This window comes from Geotrypetes seraphini, chromosome 2 (genome assembly GCF_902459505.1).
Source record: "Geotrypetes seraphini chromosome 2, aGeoSer1.1, whole genome shotgun sequence".
NCBI lineage: Eukaryota > Metazoa > Chordata > Amphibia > Gymnophiona > Dermophiidae > Geotrypetes > Geotrypetes seraphini.
In genome coordinates, this window is record NC_047085.1 from 108,001,250 (window position 1) to 108,016,181 (window position 14,932).

A 14,932-nucleotide genomic window follows, 5' to 3' on the forward strand; every position below is an offset into this window, starting at 1 on the left:
TGTCTCTTCTTTTCAACCCCATCTAGCTTTTTTCCCTCTTTCTTCCCCCCCCCCCCCTGCTTCTAGCATCTGGCTCACCTGCCTGTCCTTCCCTTTCTTTCCTGCTGTGGGTTTTTCTTTCCGTTTTCATCACCTTGGCCCAGAATCCTTTTCCCTTTCACTCCCTCCTTACAGTCTGAGCCGGGAACACGGGTGATCGCACGGTCCTCGCAGCCCCCACCCGCCTGCCCAATCGATCCTAGTGTTTAGCCAGCTCTCTCCCTTCTCCTCACCTTAATTTGCAGGCTTTCTTTTTCAGCGACCTGCACGCTTTCCCAAAGAGCCGCACACGCGCGGCTGCTCAGTGTTCAATCTTCTGCTCTGCTGCAACTTCCTGTTTCCGGTTGCGTCAGAGCAGAAGATCGAAACTGAGCAGCAGCGGCTCTTTGATATCGTGCGGGTCGCCGAAAAAGAAAATCTACAAACTAAGGTGAGGAGAAGGGAGAGAGCTGGCTAAACACTAGAATCGATTGGGCAGGCGGGTGTGAGCTGCGGGGACCGCGCGATCCTTCATGCCTCACTGCGGGGACAAGACCCATTCACCGCCCCGCGGGCGGTGAATGGCCTTGTCCCCGTCGCCGCAGCGACTGCTAGTTTTCTTCCCCGTTTTCGGCGGTGACCCGTGGCTAAAATGCGGTGGCCGCGGGTAAACCGCCACCGTGTCATTCTCTAATTCACATTTCCTGCACAGCTAAGTCCTTGTGAAGTTACCTTGTTATTTCTGTATTTGACATCTAGCAAGGTCTCTGTTTGGAAGGAAAGATTTAAGTTATGGTAAAAGCAGATAGCATTGCTGGTTTTAAAAAGGTTTGGACAAATTCCTGGAGGAAAAGTCCATAGTCTGTTATTAAGACATGGGGGAAGCGTCTGCTTACCCTGGATCCGTAGCATTGAATGTTTGCTATTCTTTGGGTTTTGACCAGGTATTAGTGACCTGGATTGGCTACCATGAGAATGGGCTACTGGGCATGATGGACCATTGGACTGACCCAGTTAGGCTATTCTTATGTTATGTTCTCATCTGTAGGGGCCTTTGTTTTCACTTCTTATTTTAATGTATTTTTTTCTGGGAACTTATCAGTGTTTTTTATAATGGGAACAAAAATGGAAGAGAATTACCGTAATGTGTGTGGAATGGGGGGGGGGGGGGGTGTTTAACTACCATAATTTCTTCAGCTAAATACCGGTAATTCAATCCACCTCAACCAGACATAGGAGAACTCACGCACCATTCACACACCCTCCAACCAAACACGTGAAAAGAAAAAAAACTGTTCATTCTTATAAACAACCGTATAACTTTTAATCTAGAGTTAGTGAGTATGAATTCAGCAACAAGAACAGAAATTACATGTTCATTCTTATAAACTATAACATTAACCGGTAGATCAAACGAAGTATCGAGGACAAAATAATCTAAATACAGTTACCGTAGTTACGGTAAAGTTGTAAATAAACAAAGTTTACAGGTTTATTCAGTCATCATCATCACAGTCATCTGAATCCTTGAATCCATCAAAATCCGAATTGTCATCATCGTCATTAAATAAAGTGAGCACGGCCTGCAGACGATCCTCGTTTATTTCCGAAGTGATATCGTCATCATCGTCATCATCATCGCTGATATCCATGTTGTTGCCTCCTTCCGCTGCACTGGTAGTACCCGTAGTGTCATTGGTTTCATAAACAATGCCCACTTTTCTAAATCCGTTTCGAATGGTATCTGGTGTTATTTTGTCCCATGCTGAAGCCACCCACTTACAGACTTCTGTGAAAGTTGCCCGCTTCAGCCGCCCCGCGGGTGTGTACTCGTGCGTGCCGCTCTGCATCCACTCCTCCCACTCCTTTCTAATAAAAGTCTTGAATGGATGATTCACTGTGATGTCAAGTGGCTGCAGCTTACACGTCAGGCCTCCAGGTATCACAGCGATGTGGGCACGAGTAGAATTAATGTAGGCCTGAACATTTTTTTCTTTGTGGGCAGCCATGGCATCAAAAATTAACAAGGATTTTTTTGCAAAGAATCCACCCTGTCTTGCCCTAAAGCATTTATCTGCCCACAATCTTATTATGTCGCAGTCCATCCATCCCTTCTTGTTGCAGTGCACAACCATACTGGTGGGCAGCTTTTCACAGGGCATAGTGACCCTTTTGAAAATGAGCATGGGCTTTAACTTAACCCCGCTAGCTGAGCAACCAAGAATGACTGTAAAACACAGTTGTGGTGATGGCAACAGATTTAGTACCTGTGGGGGCTATGGTTCTTGTCGCTGGAATGTCGAATGCCATTGGAATTTCATCCATGTTGATGATGTCCTTTGCAGTGATGCCAAGTTCAGATATTTCTTTGGCGACAAAGTCACGGAAATCAATCAATTTTTGCTGCCAGTCATCCGGAAGTCGCTGGCCAACAGTTGTTCTCATTCTAACTGATAGTCCGTTCCTTTTCATAAATTTTGAGATCCATGTGAAGCCAGCTTTGAAGTCGGGTATTCCTCTTCCATTGGCAAGTAGTTTTGCCTTCATCTGAATCGCAACAGTAGAGACTGATTGATTTTGCTCCCTTCTCGCCAGAATCCACTGCTTTAAGTCATCCTCCAGCTGAGGCCATTTTGGTTTGGCCCCACGATGTGCCTGTTTTTGCGGATTGCATTTCTCCAGTTCCTTCTTATCTTTTCTCCATTCACGTACCGATGTTTCTCCAATATCAAACTCTCTCGCTGCGGCCCGGTTGCCTATTTCCTCAGCTTTCGCAACAACTTGAAGCTTAAAGTCCGCTGTATATGACTTTCGTCTCATTCCTGCCATTATGGCGGTAAATTTAAATTTAATTGATAAACTCTACTACCGGGTAGATAAATGTAGAATACCAATCTGAAGAGATCAAATTAAAATGTGGACTCTATATGCAGCATTAATCTTTTATAGGCTTACCCAAAGGCTGAGATGCTGTTGTATAGTCAAAATAGTATTCACTGGGCAAATTACAAGGCCAGATAGAGGGGGGCCACAGCCACGTGGTGAAAAGCACACCGCCAGAAAAACCGCCTTGGTGACAGGTCAAAAGCGCGCCCCCACAACCCAGCGCAGAAAACTAAGCGGCAAGCATGCTCAGACCATTGCGCATGCTTACAGAGCTGGGAGCAGGGCAGGGCGGGCGAAAGGAGAGTCGGGGCAGCGAACGGAGAGTCGGGGCAGCGAACGGAAAGTCGGGGCGGGTGAACGGAGAGTCGGGGCAGCCAGAGGAGAGTCGGGGCAGCCAGAGGAGAGTCGGGGCAGTGAACGGAAAGTCGGGGCGGGTGAACGGAGAGTCGGGGCAGCCAGAGGAGAGTTGGGGCAGCCAGAGGAGAGTCGGGGCAGCGAACGGAGAGTCGGGGCAGCCAGAGGAGAGTCTGTGCGGTGAACGGAAAGTTGGGGCGGGTGAACGGAGAGTCGGGGCAGCCAGAGGAGAGTCGGGGCAGCCAGAGGAGAGTCGGGGCAGCGAACGGAGAGTCGGAGCAGCCAGAGGAGAGTCGGGGCAGCGAACGGAGAGTCGGAGCAGCCAGAGGAGAGTCGGGGCAGTGAACGGAAAGTCGGGGCGGGTGAACGGAGAATCGGGGCAGCCAGAGGAGAGTCGGGGCGGGTGAACAGAAAGTCGGGGCGGGTGAACGGAGAGTCGGGGCAGCCAGAGGAGAGTCGGGGCAGCGAATGGAGAGTCGGGGCAGCCAGAGGAGAGTCGGGGCAGCGAACGGAAAGTCGGGGCGGGTGAAAGGAGAGTCGGGGCAGCCAGAGGAGAGTCAGGGCAGCCAGAGGAGAGTCGGGGCAGCGAACAGAGAGTCGGGGCAGCCAGAGGAGAGTCGGGGCAGTGAACGGAAAGTCGGGGCGGGTGAAAGGAGAGTCGGAGCAGCCAGAGGAGAGTCAGGGCAGCCAGAGGAGAGTCGGGGCGGCATGCGCAGTATACCCGTGAGCGCGGTATATAAAAATTTCTGTACATAAATTTGTGTTTTCCGCGCGCTATACCCGTGTGCGCGTTTTACACGGGTTATCTAAGTGAAAATACGGTACTTGTCATGTCAGATATGTCTTCTTTCCCTGACACTAGGTTTTTTTTCTCCATGATGTTAGAGATTCCATGAAGCTCTTATTGTCAGTATGGATCATCTTTCATAATTTGGCCATCAGTCCCCACCCTCCTCCGCATCCTGCCTTTCTGTCCAATGTATTTCAGCCCTGCATTTTCTATTTCTGTGGCCAGCTATCTAAAATGAGATTACTGTAAGCAAGAGAAGACATTGGTTATTTCTTTCCTACTAACTCATCTCACACAGCTCTGTACAGCTGCAAAAATTCATCCTAACCAGACAGAATCAGGGACCAGATCCCACCTTCCCCAGTAATATCCTAATATTCCAGTGTCATTGGGCAGGTCACCTCATATCTTAGTGCCCAAAATACAAAGCATTCATAGACAAACACAAACACATACACAAACACAAACATACACTTGTTTGTACTTACACACATACACATACACTTACTTGTTTGTGCTCACAAACACACTTGTTTGTGCTCTCTCTCACACACACACTTGTTTATGATCACACACACACACACACATACTTACTTGTCTGTGCCCTTGCTGTCTTTATGATTTGTTTTGGTGCTCTTTGTCCGTGCTGTTCTCTGGAATTCTTAAGATGTCCTTGTTTCTTTGCACTGTATATCACCTTGCTCTTTGAATCAAAAAGTAGTCTATCGAACTACTAAATGTTTCACGTTTAAATATTTTATATTAATTTTGAAATAGATTATTTCTGTAATGTATTCTTTATGCCTACTGTTGTTACCTCACTATTCATATCTCTGCGAGCTTTCAAACTTTATATCAAATAAATAATAGTTTTATACCTTAACTTTTGTCGCCTCTTCCTCATTGGGCTTGCCCATGGAGGAATAGTGATTATAGCTAACTTTGACAATGGAGACCTGCCAAATAAAACTGCATGAAATCTAGATCAGAATAATCTTCTTCCCTTTAATATTTAATATTATACTCCTATGGCATACCAAGTCTATAATTCAGAACCCTAACTCTGCCTTGTTACAAATCGCTTTTAGATGAATAACAAGGGCTAGCTCAAATGCTTAACAAAGATTAATCATTGCATACTCTGATTGCCTACCTGATTTAACATTAATATTGAAAGACAAAATGTGAACCTCTCTCATTAAAAATGTAGCAGTATGTCAAAATATGCCTTCCCTGCAGTAGCAGAAGAAACATTCTGACTCCCTGCCCCAGAGTAATGTAATTCAAATGTAATGAAGGGAGTGGGCTAGTCTGTAAACCCCCAAGACCCCAGTAGTAGATGTTCTTTACAATTGGTGGGAACTATGAAAATGATCATAGGAAGCAATGACCTAGGGGGGAAGTGAGGGAGCGGTCAGCTCCAGGTGCTATCTTGATAGGGGTGGCGGTGCCCATCTTTTCTCCGCATCCCCCGCTCCTTCCCCGACCCCTCACTACCTTGCGCATGTACGCCCCTTCCCCTGTACCTCTTTAACGTTCAGGGCATGAGCAGCAACGCCAACCTGCTGCTTGTGCCAGTGTCAGCTCTTCCTCTGACATCACTTCCTGGACCTGCGTCTAGGAAGTAACGTCAGAGGAAAAGCCAATGCTGGTACGAGCAGCAGGTTGGGGTTGCTTCTCAAGCCTCAAACATTAAAGAGGTATGGGGGAATGGAATGAGCGCACGTGCGTGTAGCAGGAGGGGGTGGGGAATAAGCGGATGGGGTGGAGTGCAGAAAAGAGAGCAGGGTGGTGTGCCAATGCCCCAGGCACCTCTCAACCTCACTACGCCACTGATAGGAAGGTGACCGATGCCTTCTTTTTATCAAGGATGCCAAGAGATGTAGAAGGCAAAGGAGGAGGCCTGCCTAGTGGCCCATTAAGGAGTTTGGGATTCTTCCTCACTGGCCACGGAGGAAGAGAAAGGAAGAGCAAGGAATGAAGCCTGTAAGCTGAAGAGTCACAGGGTTTAAACCAAAATCTCAGCTTAAAACTCAAGTGACAAAATGTGTCAAAGAAGCAAGGAGTGGGATCATAAAGGAAGATTCATTCAGATAAAAAGGAGAACTTAAATTGTTAGTGTTCTAAATCTCACAAAATAGGAGATGAGTGGAGCAGATGTGATAGAATCTGTGTGGATGTCCCAGTGCAAGAGAGGTGGCATGGTGTGGGCATTGTGAGAATGTGGTGAAGGATGTTGTGCTTATAGCCAACATCACAAAATATACTATTTAGTACAAAGCTCAGATGTAGCTCTCAGCTTCACTTATTGGTCGACTAACTACTACAGAATCTGCATTCTTGAACTAGATACTAGTATTTTTTTTCCTATAATTAAAATAATGTAATTAGAGGAATATGAATCTTCATAGTCAATCAATTTTTATCAACATTTTATTAAATTTGAAAATTACAAAGCAAGCAAAAAGATTAACCCTCCCTTTTACAAAGCTGTGGTAGTGGTTGTTGTTGTGGCAAAAGTTCCAACACCCATTAAATCCCTATGGGTATTGGAATAATTACCGCAGCAGCAGCCGCTATCATGGCTTTGTAGAAGTTGATAAAGATAAGGCTGAATTGCTTAATAAATATTTCTGTTCTGTGTTCACAACAGAAGAGTTGGGAGCAGGACCACAAAAGTCAAACACAAATAGGGCTAGAGGTGTGGTAGACCTTGATCTATTTTCAGAGGATTGTGTTTGTGAGGAGCTAGCTAAACTAAAAGTGGACAAAGCAAATGGAATGGTACAGTTTAGAGGAATGTTTGTGCACGAAAGACAAGCAGAACTTGGGTGTGATATGTGATGCTCTTAAAGTGGCTAAACAGGTTGAAAAGGCAAAGGTGAAAGCTAGAAGGATACTAGGGTGCATAGAGAGAGGTATAACCAGTAGGGAAAAGGAGATATTGATGCCGCTAGATAAGACTTTGGTGAGATCTCATTGTATACAATTCTGGAGATTGTGCCTTTAAAAAAGATATAAACTAAAATGGTTGGTGGTCTTCATCATAAGGTTATGGGGACAGACTTAAAGATCTCAATATGTATACTTTGGAGGAAAGGTGGGAGAGGTGAGATATGATAAAGATGTTTAAGTTCTTATGTGAACTAAATGTGCATGAGGTAAGTCTCTTTCTTTTGACAGGAAGCTCCAGAATGAGAGAGCATAGGATGAAATTAAGAGGTGATAGGCTCAGGAGTAATCTAAGGAAATATTTATTTTACAGAAAGGGTGGGAGATGCATGGAATAGTCTCTCGGTAGAGGTGGTGAAGAGATAGACTGTGTTTGAATTCAAGAAAGCAGGAAATGGCACATGGGATCTCTTGGGGACAGTAGGAGATAGGGATGCCGTGTATGGGCAGACTAGATGGGCCATTTGGCCTTTATCTGTCATGTGTCTATATTTCTATGAGCCCAAAGATAGAATCTATAGAATGACATGGGGACAAATTTTTCCCCGTCCCCGCAGGAACTCATTTTCCTGTCCCGTCCCCGCGAGTTCTTTCCCTGTCCATGCCCCATTCCTGCAAGCTCTGTCCTCATCTGCACAAGCCTCAAACACTTTAAAATCATAAGTGTTCGAGGCTTGTGTGGTTAAGGCAGAGCTTACAGCAATGGGGAAGGGACAGCGACAAAACTCACGGGAACGGGACAGGGAAATTGAGTTCCTGTGGGAACGGGGAAAAATTTGTCCCCATGTCATTCTCTAATAGAATCCACATAAAAGATAAAATATGGGAATGCAAGACAATATAGGATTTTCAATAGATACTAGAATAACATTAAAATTAATATTCCCCCCTCCCCAGAGCATACAAAGAAAAAAGAGGTGGAAGAGGAGGAAGATAAAATAAAAAGAAAACCAAAAGGAATGTGATGATACAAACAACTCCAGGTTACATATGGAAAAGACAAAAACATTAGCTCCATCCTGAGCAGAGAAAAACAGGAGATGGAATCAGAGAGAGGGAAGAGTATCTACAGTAGGAGTCCAAGTAAAAATATTAATTAGTAAAAAGGGACCAGACTTCCATGCAGAAGCCTAATTTATTCCAAGCTGTACTTTTGTAAAAAGTGGAGGGGAGGCGGTATTTTGCAACACATAAGTTTACCTGCCCATTGTTGAGAGCTCCAAAGCTTTAAGTCTCCATCTCCAAAAATGGACCACAACTGATTTCATTACCAATAATAAACTCAGTAAAGGTTTGGTCTGCTTAGGGGATGCATCCTCTTGATCAATAAGATCCAATATGAAACCTTGGATTGATGATTGATGTTACAGTTACAGATTCACTGAGCATCACATATTTTTACCCAGAAAGGTTAAATCAGAGAACAATTGCACCAAGTATACAAATTCCTCTTAATACAACAGTCTTTGCAGCACAAATCAAATAAAGAGAAATCTCTTCTGTTCAGTAACAGCAGAATATGGTATAACATTATAATGATTTTCATTTGAGATGAGTGTTATGGTGAAGAGTTTTGCCAAGAAAACTAGATTATGTGCCATTTAGAGTGGAATTCATCAATGTGTGCTTCTGTTAAGACAGGTTATTTTACCACAATTTGTGCTATTTTAGCACAAGATCTCACTGGATAAAATGGGACTCTTTACTAAAATAACAGGTCATGTGGCAAAACGACCCATTTTAACAGCAACACACATTGATGAATTCCCCCCTTAGTCACATATCAAGTTAAAGGTTCACCTGGTATCACAGTTAAAGCACCATATATGGGCAATTCTATAAGTAGGTACCTCCAGTCAGGAGTGCCGATGCTGAATACCGAGTACCAAATTTTATAACAGTATCTGTGTTCCAAGATGCTATTACAGTATATTACAATCCTACTGTGGTATATATTTAATTCATTAAGCTGGTATAATCCTTAAGATAAATTACATCATACCGACCAGTGTCATCAAGCCCAACCAAGAAGAGAATGATGTGGAGGTATGAAACTTACAAGTTATTCCATACTTTTATTGATAATTTTTGTTTCATTTCATATCACTGAAATGAAAAGTGACATGAAAAGCACGGAATAACTTGTACATTTTATGGCTCCACATCATTCTCTTCTCGGTTGAGTTGAGAATATTCAGTGGCTCCTCGTAATGGATCCTCAGAAGGCTAATTGAGTGGTTGATCCCTTCCTCTCAAAACATAACCAAATTCTTCATCGACCCTGATATGTTTTTCTCAAAATCAAACTTTCAAATTCTCAAATGTGATATCATAATTTGCAGTACAATCTTATCTTAAGAATCATTTTATATTATAACTTATCTGAAATGAAGTGTTCCTGGCCATCTTTCCCTGCATGAATTTAGGTTTCAAATATCTTCTTCAGGGTCAAGACACCAATATCTCCATTCATATCTACAAAACATATTCCAATATTACATTAAAGTTAACAGTAAGGATTCAATTTCAACAATCTAATATATCATTAAAGCATAAGATTTACTTCTACATAGTGAAATCTTCACTCAGCATAGTGACCCAAATGTTCTATGCAATAACATGGTGGTAGTGTCTCCCAGACTGTATTAAAATAAAACTAGTAATAGCATCCCAACAAACTACATCATCTTGCTGGAGCTCGACACCCAAGTCATCACACTAGAGTTATCCATTCCTGTTCCTTATTTAAACCCTTGGGAGCCACAGTATTCAACTCAAAAATCCAACATAATTCTTTAAAAGTAAGAGTTTATTCCACATTTCCACCCACCCAACATCAATTTTATCTATATTGTGCCGTGGATTATCCATTAAAATATGGTCTTTCTCCCACCAATGTATAACTAACAGGACCGTTTCAACCTCTGTATTCACTTGTGACTTGTATTCATTAAGATACAATTTAACAGAACAAATTGTTTACCCTATATATATTTTTTTTATCACAAGGGCATTGAATAAAATAAATGAGTAGTATCACAGGTAGTTTGAAATTGAGAGGATATAATCTTCCCCATTTGAGGATGAATCCAACTCTTACTTGTCATAGACATAGTACACCGTTGATAGCATCCACACACATCATTATATCCTTTTTTATTAGGAGTAATTCTTGGAGGCTGAATCATGGTGTTCACTATTTCTACAATATTGCCACTCCCATCTATCACATTGTAATTCCAACACTTGAATCATATGCCAGTATTTCAGAATGATTTGATTTAATTAAGTAGATTGGGGGCAAAATTTCTGCATAAGCATCAAATTAAGATTTTCTCCCTTCTGAATGTATTGAAGCAGCAATTCCTGATTGGTGAATCTTGCTCTTAAATATGCTGATCTGACCACTTGATGGGGTACCCATGCTGATAAAATCTGTGCAATGCAAGCTAAGTAAATAATTTACAGGTTATACACAAATACCAGAAAATATGGGCCTAACTGAGGATAGCTGTACATAAGCATTTGCATTAGCCATTGAGCTAGTATAGATGTTTCTAAAGTTGGGTACGTAACTGCGGACCTAATCTAGTATTCCAAAATATAGGACAATATAAAAAGCAGTTCTTAATATGCCCACCTAGCTATACAGATGCTAGTATTGCATAATTTTAGGGTACTGGCCTGAAGCTTTTCAATACCCTCTCCTTCCCTCCCACCTTCAGAATGTCAACAAGTCTTCTCTTCTCCTACACTACCACTCCCAGAACATCATCAGCTCCTCCTCTTCTGATCCCCCAGAAACATCACCAACTTTTTTTTAATCTTCCCTTTCAACCCCACTTCCCCCTGGATTCCCCCAGGCCTATTTACCTGTTTCCTAATGGTCTAGAGGCGTAGTGGGCAGAAACAATGCCCACTCACTCCTGCTCATCCCAACTGCACCTTTAAAATGACTGCCATGACCTCTAACAGTAAACCTTCAGTACAATAAGGGGCAAAATATACTTCCACTAGAGGTATCAAATCTACTTTTACTGTTTGTTATTGGCAGCAGCCAAACTAAGGCTCTGTAATTATAGGCCTGAAAGAAAACTTTACTGGGAGAATAATACTATATTGAGCATTGTACAGTTTGCAGTTTCTATAAGTCACCTGTTTCTTCTTCTTCTTTTTTTTTTTGTCTGTGCTGGCTTGTTACGAAGACTCTTGCTAATAACTATTCCAAAATTTATGCTTGATTATATCCTAAGGAAGTTATTAGCATGCAGTGCTTGAGATCAATTACAGTTGCCTTCACAAGTCCTATACCAGTACTGTTGCAGATTATTTATGCATTCATTTAGAGATCAATTCCCTCATCATATTATCTGTACATTAATCTGAGTATTTACTATGCATTTGTTGATTTTTCTGCATGTTCTTTTAGAACAAGGCTAAGAAACTGCTGCAATAATTCTGAGGTATCGCCAACTTCCATTTGAATATCCAAATATGATTGATAAGGAGGACTTGAGGGACTCTGCCTTGAATCTTAATATAAAATTAAATCAGACAAGATATTATATCCTTCCTATTCCTTGAATGACCACCTGTACATGTGCTTGTTTGACAGATTATACCAGTATTACTAGCTGAACTATCAAGTGAGCATGTACCACAATTTGTATTATATATTAAATTTCTAAAATCTTATAAAAATCTGTTTTCTAAATTGCCATTTGAATATCTGTATAATTGATACAACCTTGTAATGGTTTAATAATATTGTACAGACCTGACTGAAATGCTTTTTTCTACTTAGAAGGTGATAACAAATGAGGAACTCTCTGAAATCCAGAACCTCCAAGGTAGCATTTTCAGAAATGAACATGCGGGACCCAAGAGATAGGCAGAGCTCCAGAATCTCAATACATTGATGAGGCGATAGTGCAGGAAGGAAGATTTTAGATTTGTTAGGAACTGGGAAATATTCTGAGGAAGAGAGAGCCTATTTCACAAAGATGGCTTCCATTTTAACCAGGATGGAACCAGGCTGCTTACACCAACATTTAAAAAGGAGATCGAACAGCTTTTAAACTGGGGGAAAGGCTGACAATCACTCAAAAAAGCATGGTTCAGCCAAACAGGGAAGATAGGTCATCCCAATAGCAAGATTGCAATACAGACTAGGTATTTTTAATACAGAACAGATAGATTTTAAAGATTGCAAATTACGTATGTAACAAAATTTTATTTTACTTTTTGCTCTTGGGTAATAAATGTTCTTTTATAATTGCTTATGCTACAAAGGTATAGAAAATGGCTATCAATCCCCTCAAAATTTGCTTTTCTGACAAGGACATTGATATTTTGAAATTTACCTTTTTTGTAGAACATTCCAGATTGATTCCAAGCTGAGTAAACTTAGGGGCCCTTTTACTAAGGCACAAACATCCAGCAGAAGCATTTTGCTATGTATGTGGCCAATTTATCAAGGCAAGAGGGAGAAAGTACTCCATAGAAGCATTTGCTAAGATGTGCAATGCCTACAAGGTATATTTCGGCATGCCTGTTGGGTACCAAGACAAACCTTGGGCACCTCACTTCACATGCAAGCACTGCCAATAAACTCTGGAAGGTATGACAATTTTATTTTTTACTAGGATGGAAAAATGTTCTGCTATAATATTTCTTAGAATGTTTAATTTAAAAAAACATTTAAATTTTAATATTTTCAATGTAATTTGAAAATATATCATATATGAAATATGTTGTGAGAATCTCATACACATATGACAATTTAATTTTATTCTTCTACAGGATTGTATATAGGGGAAAAGAGAACCATAAAGTTTGCTATCCCAAGAATTTTGTGGGAACTCACCAACCACTCTAGCAACTGCTACTTCTCCATGGTGGACACTTCCAAACATCAAACTGGCAAGTATGCATCTGCAGTCACATATCCAGACATTCCTTCACCCATCGTCCCAGCACCACATTGCCCTGAGCTCCCCATAGCCACTCCCCTAGAGAGAGAGCAGCTGTCTTCAGAAGAGAGGAGCAGTGGTGTAGCTGATGAGCAGCAGTGGTGTAGCTGATGAGAAAAACCCATACTATTCTAACCAAAAAGACCTCAATGATGTGATCAGAGATCTTGGTCTCACCAAATCCAATGCTGAGCTTTTGATGTCTAGGCTCAAGCACTGGCACTTAGATGAAAGTTTCACCAAGCTTTTTCACATTCTTTACCCATCAAAATGGGCTCTGCTTCTGCCACAGTGTGATCAGTCTGAGACAATTGGAATCATCTGTAATCCATTGACAGCTCATCCAGGAGCATCAAAGTCATGCTGCTCCATAATGGGAACAAGTACCCATTTCTTCCACTGGCTCACTCAGTGTACTTCAAAGAGGATTACGACAGCATCAAGACCTTACTAGATACCTTGAAATATGATGAATATGGCTGGAAGGTCTTCAAAATGCCAAGAGGATGACTCTGGTGCTTCTCCAACAATTCAATGAAAAGCTAAGTGATGGAAAGGGACAGTAAGTGGATTTCCATAGTAGCTCAAGGTGTTGTGTATGTGGGTGTGGGGGCGTGGGTGTGTGTGTGTGTGTGGGGGGGTGACTGACAGTGGATGTGTTTTGAAGATATCCCTGTCACTTCTATTATATGAAATCTGCCTCATGCATATTCATTAGGGATATCATGAAAACCCAACTGGCTGTTTAAGAACTATTGGCCTAGTAAATAGGAGGTGGTAAGGGCTCAGGCCGTGATGGCCACAGGCTATTGGGGAAATTAGCCTATGGCCATTAATAGAAAAAAAAGGGAAATATGGCTGTTTTATAGCTGAGCTAAAAATGTCCTCAGCGCATGGAAGACCTGTGTGCTAATAATAGCGCAGGCCACTGTTTAGCACAGCTTAATAAAAGGGTCCGTTTTAGTCAATAACTAAAGTCTGATAAATATTTTTTTTATCTAAAATCTTGCAATAGTTAAATTGTACACAAATTTCTTTCCAAGCATTTCTGAAAGACGTTCAAAATCTCAGTCATTTTCTGCTCTTTTCCTCTAACCCCACTCCTGAGTCCTATCTTCTGCTCTGATCTCCAAGACCCTGAGTCCCATCCATTTTTTGTTTTGAGCTCCCAACCCCTAAGTACCATCTATCTTATGTTCTGTTCTCCACTCCCTGAGCCCTATCAACCTCCTGCTCTTTCCAAGTTTTCTGCTCCATTTGATAATTCTTCTCTGTCCATGTCCACTATCATTCTGTGTCCCTGTTCCTATCCCTCACCCATGTTCAACATATGCACTCTGTCCTCATCACCCCTGAGTGTCCCTGTCCCTCCTCTTAGCCCCAGCTTTCTCCTGCATCAGGGCCAGCATCTCTTTTGTTCCCATTTCCATCTTTCTTTGCTGACTCTCCTTCACAGCATCAATCTCTCTCTCATGCCTCTGTCTCCCTCCTGTCTTCCCTATTCCATTATCCAATTTCTCTTTTCTCTCCACTCCACCCTCTTTACTCTTATCCAATGTTCCAGCCAGCTGCTATATCTGTATTCATAGTCCTGTTTTCTTCTTTCCTCTCCACTCCTTCCCCTGCCTATGGAAGTAGCATCATTCCCTGTTGTGTGGTTCAGTATTTCTTTCTATTTCCTTCCTCTCTCCCCCCCCAGTTATCTTCCAATCTTGGATATGTAACCCATATCCAAGGATATGGGTTGTTGGCAGCATCAGTGATTGAGACACCCACTGCCAGCCGGCTCCTGAAGTCTTCTTTCTACTGCATCCTTCCTGTGCAGAAATAGGAACTTGCATCACAGGAGGTGGAATACAGCAGAGAGAAAACTTCAGGAGCTGGCCAGCTGTTGATACCTCAGTTGATTCTTGTATCATGTAAATGTCGACTAGGAATCATCCTCACCCTCTAGCTTTCC